This window comes from Protopterus annectens, chromosome 13.part0 (genome assembly GCF_019279795.1).
Source record: "Protopterus annectens isolate FY-2018-M chromosome 13.part0, PAN1.0, whole genome shotgun sequence".
Taxonomy (NCBI): Eukaryota; Metazoa; Chordata; order Ceratodontiformes; family Protopteridae; genus Protopterus; species Protopterus annectens.
The window spans coordinates 204,701,293-204,722,639 of record NC_056747.1 but is presented as its reverse complement, the minus strand read 5'-3'; the positions used below and the strand labels follow the sequence as shown (position 1 = coordinate 204,722,639).

The 21,347-nt window shown below is 37.3% G+C and overlaps 1 protein-coding gene across 4 annotated transcripts in view; it reads right to left on the bottom strand.

Annotated features, from left to right (window-relative positions):
* LOC122817708 (mucin-17-like) overlaps positions 1–21,347 on the bottom strand; it is a 283,584-nt gene that overhangs the window by 179,857 nt on the left and 82,380 nt on the right. The gene's annotated exons all lie outside the window — the stretch shown is intronic.

Below are 21,347 nucleotides of genomic sequence, written 5' to 3'. Positions count from 1 at the left end.
GATCTATCACTGGGCGACAAAAGACTGGACATCAACCAAACTGAATTAAACCAGTTAGGACTTCTGCATTACCTGGGTCTGTCTCAGCTAACAACAATACACACAGACTTGTCTGTAAGCTAGACAATTGCTCAGACCTTAGCAACTTAATACAGCGCTACTCCCCAAACAACAGAGGTTTACACTCTTGAGAAAAAACACTAATCACTGATACTTGGGATTATTCTCTATATTTGAAAGAAATACAATACAAGGAAAACCAGTGTGGATGTAGTAAAAAAACAATAAAACAAACCCCAACCACAGCATCTCCAAAAAAGCAGAAATGTGTTTTATTTAGTACTTTCATCCACCAGGAATTCTTCAGATTATTAAATGCTTCACAATCATAACTTTTTAAAAGTCATATAATTTCAATTTTTGTTTGTCTTTTTGGCTTTTCCCGGTTAGGTGTCGCCACAGCGGAACTCCGGTCCGCTAATGATTGGCAGTCAATTTTTATGGTGCCGAGTTGCCAGCCTGACACCCAACCTTCAGCAAAGGCACGCCCATTCACGCATGTCTTTCGAAGGCCACTCAACCTTGGGGAGGACATGCAGACTCCACAGAGAAGGCACTCCAGCCATGAATCGAACAGGAGAACCTCTTGCTGTGAGGTAGCAACGCTACCGCTGTACCACCGTGGCTTCAGTCATATAACTTCAATAAACAAATCATTTAACACAATCAACTAAAGCTGAATAAATCATCAATTAATAGAGTCCCATTAAATACTCTTTAAGAAATGTATTTTTTTTTACATCCTTCTATCTCCTAAAAAAAACAATTTTAATTATCTAATTAAGCCCTGGGAATTTATTGGCTTGAAACTTGAGCTGCAAAATAGTTTCTCGCATTTGTAATGTATTCCTAAAATTCCTACCTCTGCAATTAAGGAAACCTCTATCCAGTTCACTAAGATAAAATTTTTTGCAAGGTTTGCACTGTTTAGTGTGCCTGTATAATGTATTATTTTCACCTTTCTTTTTACTAGAATGCAGATGGTCTCTTTTCCTTTTAGACAACATATGAGTCATCATACCTGTATAATATGCTTTACTGTGTGAACAAATTGCAATATATATTATATCCACTGAATTACAGTTAAAATGTGCATTAATAGTAAGGGCCTTATCTAAATGCATAATAAAGATATTAGCTCCTTCTAAAATATAGTTGTAAGTAGTACAGAAACACCAATTATAATTCCCTTACATTTATCAGTCAACTGGAATATAAGTATTTTTTTTTTCTAAAATCTCTTTTAAAGTAAAAGATTTTTTGTACACAAAGAGGGAATAATTTTTGGAACAAGCTGCCAAATCAATGTTCCGTTTTAAAATCCTCCAGTTATCTGTAAATCACATTCTAATACTGTAACTATCTACGGAAATCTGTAGAACAAAGCTACTCCCAAATTAATTTTTTTGTTGTGGTATTTTGATCCATAGCGAACTAGGACTGTCTTGTCATTAGACCATGTGGAATGTTCTTAATAAAATAAGAATGTGTACCAGCATAGTGCAAATACTTGTTAATAAAACATGGCTTTCTAAATATCCTACTATCTATCCTCTTGTTTTGTAAACCACAGGTCATAATGATATGTAGGTAACTGATACTAGTACCTAGAGAACGTAGAGTAAACTTCAAAAATGTTGTAGTATTATTCAAAGCTTCAACAAATTGCTTAACATCGTCAACTGTACCACTCCAAATAAAAAATAAATCATCCACAAATCTGTTATAAAATAAAACTCTATAATAACTTTATTGGTAATACACTCAAATAGTGTAGCTAAACTATGCAGCCACACCCCCCTATCACTGAAATCCATTCAGAATGTAAATCTTGTTTAAAACATGACTAAAACTTCATGTAGCAAATCAATTGATCTGCTCCTGAACATTTCCAGGATAAATGCCACTGCTAGATTCAGCTTGCCATATCATCAAACCATTTCTCTTCATTTAGAATCTTATGCCCCACAACCAATTTTCACCAATAAATCTCCAAACCACACACGTGACACTGCTCACCCACCCACCCCTAATACTTCCAATATAAACACTATGATAACTATATATATAATTATCTCTGCAATTTCTTTACACCTTGCCTCTTACCTACAATATTAACACTTTCTGCCCTACCTAGTTCCTTACCTCCCCTCCATTTCTTTGCATTTCTAAGCACTAATCACGTGATTGATTAGCTGTCTGACAAACGCACTAATACACATCTTCAAATGCTCAGTGTTCATCTACTGATCAGTAGAACAGGAGTTAACCAAAGTAGAGGAATCGTGTATACAGACGAAAGCATTAGTCCAGGTAAGACGGATGGCACAAGAAGAAAAATAGGAGAGGAAGAACTGTAAGATATAATAATTAGGGGATTATGGGAGGAGTGAGGTGTAAAAGTTCGACTTAAGATTTTCATGTCAAAGTAGGAAAGGCAGGCTAAAACTTTCAATGTCATATAATGCCACAGGGACGTTACATTCAAAGTAAAGTGAAATTTCATGGCTGATCTGAAACTGCTTCAAGCAGTTGACTATAACAAGACTGCCTCAGTGGAATGAGTCATCATAATCCTTGTGGTAGGAAAATAGCAACAAAATAACTGCAGCTGTGTGTTATCCATGTAGTAAAACACCAGTAACCAAGAAAACACTCCATGGTGTCCAAGTCAAGTGTTGTTTGCTTCAGTTTATTGATAATCCATTAAAAGTTGAGCACTTTCATCCACTCAAGGATGACTTCAGAACAAAAAATAAAAAAACAAAATCACAACAAAGGTAGCTCTCACCAAAGAAGACTCAGGCAATGTAATATATTCATTCATTTACTAGGTACAACGGTGTACTGCCTTTATTGATTCTAGTATGAAATAGCCTTTGCATTTTCTTTGTGTGGTTAGCATTCTTGCATAGTACCATAAGTAATTGCTTTTGTTTTACTTGGTACAAAGTTCATTTACTTGGTACAATGGATTACTTCCTTCACTGTTTATGCTAGCATGAGATAGCATTTGCAGTTTTATTCTTACACTTAATTACTTACAAGGGATAATGTATTGAACTAGTGCTATTTTTCTGCTACAGTCGTTAATAGTACTGGACCTACTGTAGTCTCAACTTCCAGCTTGTTATATATAGTACTGGAGTACATCCAGATCAAGACAACCTTTTACTGGTATACAGCTTCTAGTATCCAAACCACTTACGCCAAAGCTGTACCTGGGGGTATATAAGGATAACATGTTCCAAACAAAGCTAATTCCTTGGATGAGTCACATTGCAATGCAGCTGTTTATTAAGTTAATCATGTTATCTTAATATTTTGCCCATTTCAACCCTTATCTTTGTACAGCTAGCTCTGATAGCACCTCCGTTTCTGAATGCATCCATGGTTTTACCCGCATAACTGCATTTTTGAACTCAGCACACACCTGCTAACTAATTTCAAGACCACAAAGATTTCCTGACAGAAACTAGCCAAAGACAGCATCCACTATCTGGCTGAATATTTTATTGCTAAAATAAATGCCTATGTACTATATAAGATAAGTGTATCTTCTTAAATATGAATGGTGTGCATACTTACAGAGGACATAGTCAGCATTAGTCTATCTAATATCCCATAAAACCGGTCCAATAGTTCTGCATAAATGTATAACTTTGCATTTAGCATAAAGTAGCATAAGAATAACAGCCTGTATTTGCTAAACATGGTCTTAATAGCTGCCATTTGATGCTTCAGCTTTTTCTATTCAACCTCTGCCTTTTCCATCACTCTCAGCGGAACAACCTCTGGCTCACAATATTATACTATACTGGTAAGTACCACACCCTTTAATGGCTGCCATTTGATTGTTAGTTCTCCCATCCACCTGCTGCCTTCCCCATTATACTCAAAAGGAAAGTCCAACATCCTTAACTCAGAAGAACAAACTCTAGCTAAGAATAGTACACTACACTGTTAAGTACTATACCCTTTAAATCTGCTGTGCCTTGGACTTCTATATCCTTAAAGCTGTGTACAATAGCTGGACTGAAGTGCTGACCACTGATCATTTCTTTTGGGATCTCCAAACATTCTCAGTTTGTGGGTCCCACTCCCATTCTCCCTTACTTCACTCAGGTTCCCTCCGTTCTCCTACCATGTTCCCAATTCCCACCCACCCCTCCTTACTCTACATTTATTCTTCACCAACCTCCACCCCCCCAACAGATTTGGCCACTCAGCATCAGGTTAGTACAAAACTCCTCCCCCACAATATAGCTACCTAATCTCTTATAACCTCTGCCTTTCTCTCATCCAATCCACCCAAACCCTACCAGGTTTGACCAGTCATTGGCAAGATAGTTAAAAACTCCTCCCCAAAATATATTACTTGACCTCTAATCATCTCATCCTCTTTCTCTGCATTCAAGACAACCACTATCCTTTTATCCCACCCCAAATTCTTCATTTTCCATCTAAAAGACTTTTTCCTAAACTCTAGCCCTCTACCACCTCTCCCCTCTCTCACACATTCTAATACTGAACTCCCACCTAACATACTATCACTACACTATGATATCATCAACCTCCAGCCTTTTACTTACTTAGACAATTATAATAACTATTGTAATATATCTCCTAACCTCTTCAATTTCTCTACTAGTCTGTGTCTCAAATACAGAATAAATCACTGTGATCACCCTTTCCTCAAAACAAAAATTCTACTTGTGATCACCCTTTCCTCAAAACAAAACATCCACTCATATCTACCCTTAAAAAATATTCCACATTTTTGCTTTGAAACTCAAAGATTCGATTGTGTGGGGACATTCACTCAAACCCTGGCCCTACTAATCTAAACCCAAAACTGAACACCACCAGTTCTGTAAGCACCATAACAGCCCAGATAACTCCCTCCTTCTGTGCATCCCTGCTCTAATGCATCCTTTACTCCTTATACAAAGACATTTTCTAACCAATCCCATTCCCATTTATTGATATGTCATTTTCCCACTCTAAGCACAAGTCCAGCCAAAAAAGCTAAGTCTGGTAACATTAAATCTTTGCAGTATTTGTAATAGAATCACAGATCTATATGTCTGGATATCACTCTACTCCCCAGCTGTCATCCTAGTCATTACTGAAACATAGCTTAAATCCAGCATGAAAGATACAGAAATACTGCCTCCAGGCTATAATGTTATGAGATCTGACCAACCCCACAAAAAATAGATTTTGTGTCGCCCTACTCTACACCAACTACTACAACCTCTACTCCTATTCCCCAGATTTCAATCAGCTGAAATACTTTTAACTCATTAAAAGCTAAACTCTAAAAAAATGCTTAAAACACTCTGTGTTATTGTATTTTACACTCCCCTGGTGACAACATACCCGCACTTGAAGAATTTCTCTACTGGGTATCTAGTAGTTTTGCTTACAAAAAAAAAAACATTCTGGGTGATGTAAATATTGACTGGTAAATGTAATCTCTAACAGTCCCTCATCCTGCATAACTCTATTTGTACTTACTCAACTAATCATGACACCTACTAGATACAACAAAAGCAATAAGGCATAATTCTTGATTAGATTTTCGTTCCCAATGCCTGTAAATATACTGTCAGTGGAACTTATCCTAATTCTTTAAGTCACCGTCTGTCTGCATACACACCAGACTTTTCGCTTATCACCCCAATACCCACCAACCTAAACCAACCAGAATCTCACAAAATTAAATCAACATTTATTCAACAGTATCTTAAGGTCTTTAAGCTGGTTTATACTAAATAATCTCCCATTAGATGATGTAGTTATGACTTTTAATACTTTTTGTTGTAAACACCCTAAGTTAAATAAATAAATAAATAACCTTACCCCTCTACTTATAAAAAGAGTAAAAGTAAAACACTCCCTCAGGCTGGCCATGCTTACCAAAAACATTATGCGTACCAGAAAAGACTTAGAGGGAGTGGCTAAATAAAAAAAAAAACTTTCAGTGACACAGGAACCTTCATAATCAAGCTAAAAACCAAATATACAAAGATAAGAAATAATACTATGACCAACTACAACTTAATCATAAAAATGTTCAAAAAATTTCTGGTCCTCTAGTCACACACTACTCAATCCTGATTGAAAAAAGATCTATATATCTCTCTAATCTGCTTCCCCTCAAAATAGCAACTACATTTAATAAATACTATAATTAATAAATACTTTATAGAGAGACTTGCTGCCCTAAACATCAGCAAATCACCCTCCCCTAGACAAACTCATAAGATATTGCCAACTGCCCCCTCAATTACCACATTAACCTCTGAAAAATATAAATCAGTCCTTAGCTGCAAATGTTAACAACTTTACCTTAAACCTGCAACAATATCTACTTAAAAAAAAAGTACTACTTAAACTTAAACCTTGCTCCACAACTGCCGACCACCTTCCACCTGAGTACCTCAAGATGGCAGCAGAAGCCATATCTTACTCAGTAGCTATCTTAATCAATAGATCCATACAGGAGTCTTATACTCCAGCTGTTTGGAATAGATCATATGCCATCCTGCTGCAAAAGGGAGGAAACTCTACAGAAGTCTCTAACTTTTGTCCCATTGCAATTCTCTCCCCCCTCTATCAAAAATCCAAGAAAAATGTATTCACACTCATCGTCTTCACCATCTCCTTTAAATACAACTCTTAACCAGTACTCAGCATGTATTCTGCCTTAGTCATAGCACAAGTACTGCACTAATATCCTTTTTTATTAATATGAACAAGAACAGGGACTCTGGCAATCATAAATCTTTATTTTTTCTGGATCTGTCCAAATCCTTTGATACCATCTCACATATAAATCTCCTTCAACAACTGCCCCATCTTCACTTCACCTATCCTCTCCTTCACTTCAGTGGTTTAAAAACTACCTGTCTGCTAGACAGCAAACTGTTAGATGGCAACATTCTTTCCTCACCTTCCCATTAACACTGGTGTACCACAAGGCTCATTTCTTGGTCCATTTCTCTTCAGCATTTTTATTAATGACCTCTGTACCTCTTCTAGGCAAACATCACTTACAGAGTATGTTGACGATTCAACAATAGTATGCTCATCTGACACTCTGGCACATTTTCTTGAAATCACCTCTGTTGAAAACTAGCTTTAAAATGCCCAATTACTACTCCCCCCCCAAAAGAAACAAAACTAATCCTATTCTCCCCAAAGCATATCTAAAAGACAAATCCAGCTTGAAAATCTTCTCCTTTAACAAGACAAAGATGGAAATTGCATCCTATATGTAACTGGTGCGACAACTGAGGAGGACCACAGATATGAACTCCACATTCAGAATAATATAAAGTCACCAGAAACCTGGCATGTTTTATAGACATTAAAAATTGTCTTAGTAGCTCTGCTAAAACCACCCCAGCAATCACTTACTGCCTTTCTTCACATGTATATGGGGCCCATATGCTTACCAACATGCAGGTATCTGTTAAAAGTAAAATGCCAAAAAGCCACAGGCAAGGACCACAAAAAGAGAGCTTTAATAACTCTAGCACCTCAGCTCAAAAAAACAGCCTTCAAGAAGTAATACATTGAAAACACATTCCCCACCTTTTTTTTATACCAAACCCAATTAAACAAGTAAGCAGTAAAATACATCTAAATAAGCATTTTCTATTTACAGTCCAAATTAAGACGTGAAGGGTGTAAAGTATTACATTTCAAAATGAAAACTGTTTCTTTGTACAAAAGCTTTCTTTTAAAAAACATTTTTCTGAACAAAAATTTAACTTTTTCTAAAATGGTAGCTTTCAAGCAACAGGACTTTCCAATTTAGCCTCTCTAATATCTCTGACATGTTCCTGTAAGCTTAAACTTTCTCTTACTCTCACCAATATACATCAAATTACAATGATATTGAAGAGCTTAAATAATGCATTCTATATTACAATTATAACAATCAGCAGTTTGAAAAGAAATCCCATTTAGATGATCAAAAGTTCTAACAATAAATTGGCATACACAACAAGAATCATAGGGGTAGGTTCCCATTAAAACAGGAAAAGAAGGAGAGGTAACAGGAGATAAAGAAAAGTAGTTATGAACCAAAATGTCTTTCAAATTCCTCCCTTGTCTGTATGAAATATCAAGAAGGGAACATAACACCCCCAACAAATCCCTATATTTTAACAAAAACTGCCAGTAATATTTAACCAAAGCCACCACTTCTGAAATTAAAACACTATAAGTAGTCACAAAGTATATTTTCCTATGTTCATTAAGATTATCATAACTGCAAACAAATGTACCATCCCTTACAATTCTGCCTATACCTAAAGAAAAACTCTCCATTGCTTTACAAATAGCATATTCTACTAAATCTCTATTATAACCTCTACAATAAAATGTAGCCGCATCCTATAGACTTCATCAAAAAATATTTATCATTATTGCAAAGCCTCCTTAACTGGATGCATTCACCATAAGGGAGAGCAGCTAAAGTGTGCTGAGGATGACAAGTACAGCCATCAAAAACTGTCCCACATCCAATACTTTTCTATGTACTGAAGTTATTAATTTATTTTTAGAGTTCAACAGCACACTAACATCCAAAAAAGCAATTTGTCTCACCACCTGTAAACTATCCAACAGGAGACCAAAACAATTTTATTGTAACTCATTATAAAACAACTGAACCAAATCACACACCCCACCTTACAAATAAAACTTAATTCATCAATAAAACAGTAATATTTCACAACAAATCACTTAAAAAAATTATAACGATAAAGATACTCAGGTTCATATAGACCCATTACCAAATTGGCATACATGGGGGCAAAAGATGCCCTCATGGCCGTCCCCTGTACTTGATCATACAAACAATCATTGAAAACAAAAACATTTTTAGTTAAACAAAAATGAAAAAGTTCCAAAATATAATTAGATAGAGGAGTATCTCCAAGAAAATATTTCACAGCCTTCAATGCTCGTATACAAACATCCACACTGACAAAAAAATATATCATCAGACCATTCCATGTGAGATATTTGTTTCAAAAAATCACTTGCATCTCTAATATAAGATGAAAGTTTAAGCACATAAGGTAACAAAAATTCATGTAAGAATAGCCAAAAAATATTTACAGGCCGACACAATCGGTGTACCCAGAGGGTTGGAGGCATTTTTATGTATTTTAGGGAGACAATAAAAAATTGCAAGTTCACTATCAGAAACCATAAACTTGGTATCTAAATCAGAATGAGAAAAATAGCCCTATCTGAATACCTTTTCTAAAAGAGCCATATAATTGTCAACTGCCTTGTTATATTGCAACATAGTAGTTACTTCATAAACATTATTATCATATAAATGAGACATACACATTTGATAATATCAATGGCTATTCATAACAACAATCTTGTTGCCCTTATCAAAGGGTTTAATTACCAAATTCTTATTGTTAGATAGCATGTATAACTAATCTACTCTCTTTTAGTTAAATTATAAACAATCCTATTTTTCCTATTCATAAAACTTTCAACAACACTTTCAACAGCAAAATTTAACAATGAAGAAAATTGTTTAATACCATCATGTTTAAAGGGAGGCATAAAAAACTTTTACAGGTGCCTTTGGTAGTATAAAGAAGACTATATGCATTAACCCTATAATCATCCCCCAGGTCTGAAAAACATGAATGGAAACTAGCATTTTCACTATCATCAAAAGAAACATTATTACAGTGTACATCATCCTGCAATTCCCACCACTTACATTCAAAAATTCGTAACAAATGAAGCTTGCGTACCAACTTGAAAATATCCCCGTTCAAAGAATGAACCCTTGGTAAAACCATAGGGACAAATTTTAAACCATAATCTAAAACGGGTATTGTATGTCCATTAAGTCATTGCCCAAAATATTAAAAAACAATGTCCCACAATAAAAATCATTATTGCCCCTTGCTCCTTTTGTATTGTTGCTGTCCTTCTTGATTATTTTCCCTTTTCTGCTAGTTGGGAATATACCTTCGATCCTAATTACCTCTCCGAAAGTCTCTGTTTAAATTCTCCGACTGCTGAACTTGAGGTAAATGTGGAAATGAACATTCACTCACTTCTAGTTCAATATAGGTGTTGGAGGCATCAGACGCAAAAGAAGCACCTCTCGAAGAGTTGGTGGAATTACTGGATTTCCTGGTGTGATGTGACGTATCCAAAGAAACTAGACAACCATGCTTTTTCCATAAAAATGCTTTACCACACTCATAGTTCTTAAGATCTCTTTTTACTTTAGTGGTCTTTCATTCAATAAGGTCATGTTCGTGGTTTTTAAGCTTCTCATTAATATCCACTAAACAAGAATCCAAATGAACAGGAGCCAGGAACTTAGATAGTTCACTACAAACACTTTTAATTTCACCCTTTAACCTATTCTGTTTTACCCTGTCATGGTCCAATAGAATATTAACCCACTCTAAAGCACACTTATGTGCAGCTGTAAACCATCTCTGTGAAAACATTTTTTCTGTCTCACCTGACATATCAAACAGAGTGGAAGGGGTCTTAAATGCCCAAATACCCCTGGGTGAAATATCTAGTTCAATGTAATGCTGCAGACCAAATATATTAAAATAAGTAGATATCTCTTTATAAAGCATGCATTCCAATTTATCTAATAAAGATCTGGATTCTCTTGGTAAAGAAAAGTTTGATCTTTGACCCACCATAGAAAAAAGGTATGTTCTCAGTCTACATTCCTGCTCCAATCTTTCCAAAATCTGAGGGCAATTCTCAGAGGTATTGGGGCATCCAACACTCATACGGTCTCCACTGACATCAGTATGAGTAACAAAATGATCCATAGTATGCTGCATAGTATCCATAACATCCTCTCTAATTATCCACGTTAGATTAAAGGTAGGGTCACTTGCCATAAAGACAATATTGTGAAACAACAAAACAAAAAGAAACAAACCAGAATACCTAAAACCACAGGCAAGGACCACAAAAAAAGAGAACTTTAATAACTCTAGCACCTTTGCTCAAAAAAAATGCCTTCTAGGAGTAATACACTGAAAACACATACACACACACACACACACACACACACACACACACACACACACACACACACACACACACACACACACACACACACATAACTTTTTATACCAAGCCCAGTTAAACAAATAAGCAATAAAATACATCTAAATAAGCATTTTCCAATTACAGTCCAAATTAAGACCTGAAGGGTATAAAGTATTACATTTCAAAATGAAAACTGTTTCTTTACACAAAAGTTTTCTTTTAAAAACATTTTCAGAACAAAAATTAAAACTTTTTCTAAAATGGTAGCTTCCAAGCCCCCGGGATCAGGATTATGAAAATTAGTAAAATGTTAGGCAACAGGGCTTTCCAATTTAGCCTGTCTAATATCTCTGATATGTTCCTGTAATCTTAACTTTCTCTTACTCTCGCCAATATACACCAAATTACAAGGACACTGAAGAGTGTAAATAATGCCTCCTATATTACAATTATAAAAATCAACAGTTTGAAAAGAAATCCCATTTAGATGATCAAATGTTCTAACAATAACTTATATTAATAAAGAAAAATAGTTATAAACCAAAATGTCTTTCAAATTCCTCCCTTGTCTGTATGAATTACCAGGAAGGGAACATAACACCCCTGACAAATCCCTACCTTTTAACAAAAACTGCCAGTAATATTAAACCAAAGCCACCACTTCTGAACTTAACTTTAACTCTATTAAAACTAAACTTGAGATATGCTATGACAAAGTTGTTAAACTTGCCTCTAATAAACAATATTATACATATCACTTCAAGGCATTTGAAAGTTTGAACTGCATTGAACTACCCCACAACCTGGGCTTCGAACAACTAGCTACTGCCCACAACATCATTTATATACCCCATGCCCGTTATGCACTAAACTCTAGCATTCTTTCCTGTCACTCAAACTGAACATTCGTTCTAATGGTAAACAACTTCTCACCATCTATAAGCCTCAAAAAGCAATTGGAAATAGCCTTTACTGCTACTCTATTTCCAAAAAAATGGAATTCTATTCCACAGGCTATTAGAACTGAAACTTACCTTCTTCCTTCAAGCATCTTCTGAATAACCACCTATCAAACTCATGCATCCATTTATGCTATACCCCTGGTTAAACATCAGTCTTGTTCACTTTTCTCTACCCCTATCTGTGCAGTTTCTCTGCCATCAATACATCCTCATCTTCACCTGGCTATCCTATCCTCTCTGCCTCATAACTTAACCCCTTCATATCACCTTCTCCCCATTTATAGTAATATTTCCTAATCTCTCCCCTTTATAGTTACAATTAAACAAAACATATCACTTTTGATTATGACTACCATGAATCGCCAAAAGATAAGGACAAGCCCCATCATCTATTACTGTAGTATTTTCTGTTCTCCAAATGTTATTGTGCTTTCTTTACAAATCATCTTTGGTTTATTTATATGCATGTTAACTTGTTTGACTTTTATTACATGTTTATTATTATAAACACAGTTAAGATCAGGTTTGAAAATCAACGCCTGTGGCAAAATACATCTACATCAATGAATAAATAAATGCATTGTCATCTTTAAATAGTTCTCAGAGATTTAACGGAGAAGCCTGCATCAACAATACTAGTATTGACCCTAATGGCACAGGGTTGAAACTTTGACTATATCCCAGACTACATGTGTTCAATTAGCAGGTCTTTATGAGAACTACTACTCGCATGCCATGCCATTAGGGACACTCCCTAATGTCTACCCTACCTCTGGAACAAAATTGTCCTGCAAATTATGTTAAATGACACCCTTACATTATTCAAATCAACCCTAAATGTCAGGATGAGTACTCTCAAATTTATCCCACAGTGAGCTGCTTTCCTCTTCTGCAGGAGGGCAATAAATGAGAATAGATTTTGGCAAGTTGGAAATGGTCTTTAAGACCCAACTATTTTGTAGTTCTGATGATCCTATGGTTGAGTTGTCTTGTAGCTCAGATGATCCTGTGATCGAGTTGTCTTGTAGTTCTGATGATCCTATGACTGAGTTGTCTTGTAGTTCTGATGATCCTAGATTCAAGTTGACTTGCCTTTCTCATGAGCCTATGATAGAGTTGTCTTGTAGTTCTGATGATCCCATGATTGAGTTGTCTTGTAGTTCTGATGATCCAATGATTGAGTTGTCTTGTAGTTCTGATGATCCTATGTTCCAGTTGTCTTGTAGTTCTGATGATCCTATGAATGAGTTGTCGTGTAGTTCTGATGATCCTATGATCAAGTTGACTTGCCTTTCTCATGAGCCTATGATAGAGTTGTCTTGTAGTTCTGATGATCCCATGATTGAGTTGTCTTGTAGTTCTGATGATCCTATGTTCCAGTTGTCTTGTAGTTCTGATGATCCTATGTTTCAGTTGTCTTGTAGTTCTGATGATCCTGTGATTGAGTTGTCTAGTAGTTCTGATAATCCTGCGTTCCACTTGTCTTGTAGTTCTGATGATCTATGATCAAGTTGTCTTGTAGTTCTGATGATCCCATGATTGAGTTGTCTTGTAGTTCTGATGATCCCATGATCGAGTTGTCTTGTAGTTCTGATGATCCCATGATCGAGTTGTCTTGTAGTTCTGATGATCCTATGATTGAGTTGTCTTGTAGTTCTAATGATCCTGTGTTCCAGTTGTCTAGTAGTTCTGATGATGCTATGATTGAGTTGTCTTGTAGTTCTGATGATCCTATAATTGGGTTGCCTTGTAGTTCTGATGATCCTATGTTCCAGTTGTCTTGTAGTTCTGATGATCCTCTGAGCGAGTTGTCTTGTAGTTCTTATGATCCTATGATCGAGGTGACTTGTAGTTCTGATGATCCTATAAATGAGTTGTCTTGTAGTTCTAATGATCCTATGTTCCAGTTGTCTTATAGTTCTAATGATCCTTTGATCGAGTTATCTTGTAGTTCTAATGATCCTATGATCATGTTGTGTTGTAGTTCTGATGATCCTATGTTCCAGTTGACTTGTAGTTGTGATGATCCTATGATCCAGTTGACTTGTAGTTCTGATGATCCTATGATCGAGTTGAATTGTAATTCTGATGATCCTATGATTGAGTTGACTTGTAGTTCTGAGGAGCCTATGATCAAGTTGACTTGTAGTTCTGATGAGCCTATGATCGAGCTGACTTGTAGTTTTGATGATAGTAGTATAGAGCATTTTTTGCCTTCGTTATAACAACTGATAAAATATGAGACCATTTCTGTGCAAAAAAAAGAAGCAGTAGCAAAGTACAACAGTTCCCATATTAATGTGCAATGTTGCTTGATGTTGATATGAAAATGTTGTATGAGAATATCAAGGACTACAATAAAGTCTTTGAGTGAGAGTCACCATCATGATATATACTGGAAGAATGCCCCAGCAATCCCTATGTGTGATTTAGATATAAACGCATGGTAACACTGATGAACCAGTATGCTGCTGTCCACCAACTAGGCAGCTGGTCTGCCTGCACAAAAGTGAAAGACCTACAAAGAATGAAAACACTGCTGATACAATTCAGAGACAGCTACACTATATGCCATATCTGTGCTCTGAAAAAAAAGGTGCACTAAGCAAACAGAAGATACCGCACTTCACCGGCACTGTGGAGACATACATGAATGCGCGCGCATACACACACACACACACACACACACACACACACACATGTGCATGCACACATATAAGCACACACATGCAAACATGCACACAGGCATGCACACACACACACGCATACATGCATGTAGGCACACACATGCATGTGTAATCACACGCACACATATGCTTGTGTGCACACACACACATACACACACACACACACACACACACATGCATGCATGGGCACACACACACACACACACACACACACACACACACACACACACACATGCACATAAGCATGCACTCAAACTTTATGAATATGTGTGCACACACGCATATACACATACATGCATGCTCAATTGCGTGCGTACACACACACACACACACACACACACACACACACACACACACACACACACAAAGAGCCTGTTTCGACTGTTCAAGCCACTGCATCATTGAGCTACAGTTCAATGGAAAAACAGCATTAGAACAGGTAAAACAAGTAAAAACGAGCAGGGTACTGAAAAATGACCAATAATCCAACAAAACAGTACCTTGGTATGTCCAACAAAACAGTAGCTTGGTATCTCCAACAAAACAGTACCTTAGTATGCAGTCTCAAACTGCTTTAAATTCACTTCATTCCATTTCTACATCCCAAGGTACTGTTTTGTTGGAGCATTAGAACAGGTGCTAACATGACTCCTGTAGGGGAGGCAAGCCCACTAGTGCTAATTTCTCTGGTTCATTGGAAAAATTGCAATGATTTGAACCAGCTGAATTGAAGGTTTAACAAACAGCAACTTGACTAGCCAACAGAGGACTCACAATGCATGGGATCTGGATGGAGAGATGAAAAGTCAGCAAGCAAAGTAGTGTAGTAGTGCTGAATTTGAATTCATCCTCAAGTCTTGGTGAGTAACTTCATGAGGTGGACCCTGTTTTTCACAAAATCTCACCAAGGCAACACTGATATATAGACTGTATTTATATAGCATATATCATGGATAGAAGTAAATGAAAAATAAAAAAAAGATAGCTGGGTGCACAAGACCCAGGTTACAAAAGTGGCCAATCCTGGTAGGCGCACTGGTGCTAGGACTGGAAAAAATGACAGTGTAGAATCCTCAAAATACGGAAACAATCCTACAATGGGGCCAGGCCAGGCTTAGGGGGAGGATGACCCCCCTGTTGTAGAAGGAAGTAGTAGTCCACAAAAATGACAAAAATTGATTGGCCAAAGAAGAGCCATAAAGACGACAGAGTGGACTATTGAGGATAAGAAAGCAATTATGTATTGCTACTATTATGTACAAAAGCCCAGAATTTCCAGGCACAAGATATACAAAATTATTAAGAGAGAAATTAGATATGTTACCAATTCATGTAACACCGTATGAATTGCAGAAGGAGTCATTACTGGGCACATTGCGGGTGCTGCGAAGAGCACTTTTGGCTAACATCAAAGAGTGAAACAATACAAATTTCATGTACTTTAATTGTACTTTGACTTAGGAATGGGGTCCATTCCCACCATGGCATTAGAAACCCAAAAGACTTGGAGAAATTAAAACGGCAGAAACCATATATTACTGTAGATCACCTATGCATGCTCAAGCAAATGGGCTGTTACTGAAAGGATTTTCTATGGGGATCAAAGGTACTGCACACTACTGAGGCTATCGAAACTCAACAATGATTTATAAATGCAAGAGTATCTGGCTTTGACAGTGATGTCTACATGTGTACAAATACATACAATAAGTGGTTAGATAGACAGAGTCAGTCAGACAGACTGACACTTGCTCATTCATTGTCTATACATACCTTATACAGCTTAAAATGTTTAAGACTATATCCCAGCTCAGATAGCAATGGGAATAATGCTAAAAGTAGCCCTAGAAGAGACACTGCTATTTGACATGGCAGACGTACATGTAAAGTTTGTGTCAAATTAACTTTTTCCACCAATCCACCAATCTCAACTGGTAACTCCAAGATGTGGCCTGTTAATCAAACTCTCCTTGTCAGTAGTGCGTACCAATACCTTTTCCTTTCACTTGATTAAGAAAGAGTGCTTCTATTTATGTCTGACTGGATTATCTCCAAATTTAAGATGACCATGCCTAATGAAAATACCAGGTACAAACTGCATCCCCTAAAATGAATAGAAGAGGAAACACCTGGAACAATGCTGAGTCTCTGATAAAGTAGGAGGGATGTAGAGATGTGCTCTTAGCATTCATAATCATCCTGTGTTAAAAACTTTACAAATTACACACCTGATCTAGGAATATGATGTTGAAAATGTCAAAGAAATCTTGTAGAAAACTCCTTGTATACCTGATTTGACAGTAATCTGTCAGTTGGAGAAGAGGATCATGGATGTGACCTGTTAAGAAGCTGCTTCTTGTGTGACAGTGGTTGATTACCTCTGCCCTGATTCTCATTTTGGGAAACCTTAAACTTAACCAGTGCTATGGGAAAATTGTGAATTTGGACTAGGATCATTAGTAGATACCTGCAAATCTAATCATGGAGAAATCTGCAGTTTGCTCTAAGAAAATACTTCTAGCTTATTAAATCATTATTACAACAGAATACAGAGCTCAAAAATGATTTGAAATATATAGACAACCTATCACCTAACCTAGGAATGCCTGGCACTTGCTCCAATTGAATGACTGGGTCAGACCATTGGCTACTGGTAGTAGAGTCCCTGGGCTAATTCCTACAGGAATGGGAAAAAGCTATCCTGGAGGCATTATACAATATTTGAGAAGGACTGTGGCTTTTATCTCTCAAGTTAGTAATGTATTTAGGAAATAAATCACAGCACGGATAGTTTTACGTACCTGTTGTTTCTGTCAGAGGACTGGATACTGAAGTTATACTGTATTTGACCTCAGCAGTGGTTTCTACTCCTAAAATGATTACTTCTGTGGCAGATGTTGAAGAATATGTACTTCCATGTACAGCTGTAATGTTTGGCAAAGCTGTAGCATTCAGAAGGGGTTTCTGATCAATTGGATTCACTGTTTATTTAGCAATATTTTCTTCTATTTCTGCTAATGTTGTGTTTTCTGAACCTTTTGCTGTTGTCATCCCTGAAACAGTTAAAGAAGAGCTTGTTCCCCTTTCCAGAGGTAATGTAGAGAGTTTTCCACTTGTAAATCACTGTGGAGACATACATGAATGCGGGTGCGCACACACACACACACACACACACACACACACACACACACACACACGTGCATGCACACATATAAGCACACACACGCAAACATGCACACAGGCATGCACACACACACATGCATACATGCATGTAGGCACACATATGCATGTGTAATCACACGCACACATATGCTTGTGCGCACACACACACACACACACACACACACACACACACACACATGCATGCGGGCAGACACACACACACACACACACACAAAGAGCCTGTTTTGACTGTTCAAGCCAATGCATCATTGAGCTACAGTTCAATGGAAAAACAGCATTAGAACAGGTAAAACAAGTAAAAACGAGCAGGGTACTGAAAAATGACCAATAATCCAACAAAACAGTACCTTGGTATGTCCAACAAAACAGTAGCTTGGTATCTACAACAAAACAGTACCTTGGTATGCAGTCTCAAACTGCTTTAAATTCACTTCATTCCATTTTTACATCCCAAGGTACTGTTTTGTTGGAGCATTAGAACAGGTGCTAACATGACTCCTGTGGAGCAGGCAAGCCCACTAGTGCTAATTTCTCTGGCTCATTGGAAAAATTGCAATGATTTGAACCAGCTGAATTGAAGGTTTAACAAACAGCAACTTGACTAGCCAACAGAGGGCTCCCAATGCATGGGATCCGGATGGAGAGATGAAAAGTCAGCAAGCAAAGTAGTGTAGTAGTGCTGAAATTGAATTCATCCTCAAGTCTTGGTGAGTAACTTCATGAGGTGGACCCTATTTTTTACAAAATCTCACCAAGGTGACACTGATATATAGACTGTATTTATATAGCATATATCATGGATAGAAGTAAATGAAAAATAAAAAAAAGATAGCTGGGTGCACAAGACCCAGGTTACAAAAGTGGCCAATCCTGGTAGACGCACTGGTGCTAGGACTGGAAGAAAAAATGACAGTGTAGAATCCTCAAAATAGGGAAACAATCCTGCAATGGGGCCAGGCCAGGCTTAGGGGGAGGATGGCCCCCCTGTTGTAGAAGGAAGTAGTAGTCCACAAAAATGACAAAAATTGATTGGCCAAAGAAGAGCCATAAAGAAGACAGAGTGGACTATTGAGGATAAGAAAGCAATTATGTATTGCTACTATTATGTACAAAAGCCCAGAATTTCCAGGCACAAGATATACAAAATTATTAAGAGAGAAATTAGATATGTTACCAATTCATGTAACACCGTATGAATTGCAGAAGGAGTCATTACTAGGCACATTGTGGGTGCTGCGAAGAGCACTTTTGGCTAACATCAAAGAGTGAAACAATACAAATTTCATGTACTTTAATTGTACTTTGACTTAGGAATGGGGTCCATTCCCACCATGGCATTAGAAACCCAAAAGACTTGGAGAAATTAAAACGGCAGAAACCATATATTACTGTAGATCACCTATGCATGCTCAAGCAAATGGGCTGTTACTGAAAGGATTTTCTATGGGGATCAAAGGTACTGCACACTACTGAGGCTATCGAAACTCAACAATGATTTATAAATGAGAGAGTACCTGGCTTTGACAGTGATGTCTACATGTGTACAAATACATACAATAAGTGGTTAGATAGACAGAGTCAGTCAGACAGACTGACACTTGCTCATTCATTGTCTATACATACCTTATACAGCTTAAAATGTTTAAGACTATATCCCAGCTCAGAAAGCAATGGGAATAATGCCAAAAGTAGCCCTAGAAGAGACACTGCTATTTGACATGGCAGACGTACATGTAAAGTTTATGTCAAATTAACTTTTTCCACCAATCCACCAATCTCAACTGGTAACTCCAAGATGTGGCCTGTTAATCAAACTCTCCTTGTCAGTAGTGCGTACCAATACCTTTTCCTTTCACTTGATTAAGAAAGAGTGCTTCTATTTATGCCCGACTGGATTTATCTCCAAATTTAAGATGACCATGCCTAATGAAAATACCAGGTGCAAAGTGCATCCCCTAAAATGAATAGAAGAGGAAACACCTGGAACAATGCTGAGTCTCTGATAATGTAGGAGGGATGTAGAGATGTGCTCTTAGTATTCATAATCATCCCGTGTTAAAAACTTTACAAATTACACACCTGATCTAGGAATATGATGTTGAAAATGTCAAAGAAATCTTGTAGAAAACTCCTTGTATACCTGATTTGACAGCAATCTGTCAGTTGGAGAAGAGGATCATGGATGTGACCTGTTAAGAAGCTGCTTCTTGTGTGACAGTGGTTGATTACCTCTGCCTTGATTCTCATTTTGGGAAACTTTAAACTTAACCAGTGCTATGGGAAAATTGTGAATTTGGACTAGGATCATTAGTAGATACCTGCAAATCTAATCATGGAGAAATCTGCAGTTTGCTCTAAGAAAATACTTCTAGCTTATTAAATCATTATTACAACAGAATACAGAGCTCAAAAATGATTTGAAATATATAGACAACCTATCACCTAACCTAGGAATGCCTGGCACTTGCTCCCATTGAATGACTGGGTCAGACCATTGGCTACTGGTAGTAGAGTCCCTGGGCTAATTCCTACAGGAATGGGAAAAAGCTATCCTGGAGGCATTATACAATATTTGAGAAGGACTGTGACTTTTATCATAGGTTCATAGGTTCATACTAGGCTATCTGCCCTGAGGCAATTATAAGCCTAGCCCGATTCTGTATGGCTTACACCACCCCTTGATTTGAGTATACTGTGCCCTTTAAGGTTTAGTTGACTGTGCCTCTGTCTAATAGTGACACGGGAGTAATCCCTGGGACAAACCTACGATCCCCCATCCACCTATCGAGATTCTTCTTAAAGAGATTCAGTGAGGTGCTCTGCCTCACATGAACTGGAATTCTATTCCAGAGCGAAGGGAGCCTCTGGGTTATGAACCTGTCCCTCCAGCAAGTTCTATTTATTTCTGTGCTGAGGTTCAAGTCCCTCGAGTGTGTGGCTCTAAGGGATTTAGATTTACTGAGGTGGAGCATGTCCATTAATTCTGGATTTGACATAGCTTTGTATGTCAGGCATAGATCGCCTCAAAGTAGGCGGTATGCAACTGAGTAGAGCTGGAGTTTTTTTTAACTGAGCCGCATATGGCATCTGTTTGAGACCCTTGATCCTCTTGGTGAGATACTTTGAGGGTCTTTCTAATTGCTGCAGGTGTCGGGTAAGGTACATCCCAAAAGGGGCATTGTATTCTATGATGGGCCTGATGAGGGATGAATAAAGGGGCACGATTACCTCTCTTGATCTAGATGTGAAACCCTTTGTGATGAGGTGGGCTATGTAGAAGGTCTTTCTAACCACTTTGGCAATGTGGTTTTCAAAGGAGAGATTGCTATCAACTTGGGTCCCCAGGTCCCTAATAACTTTCTCTGTACTT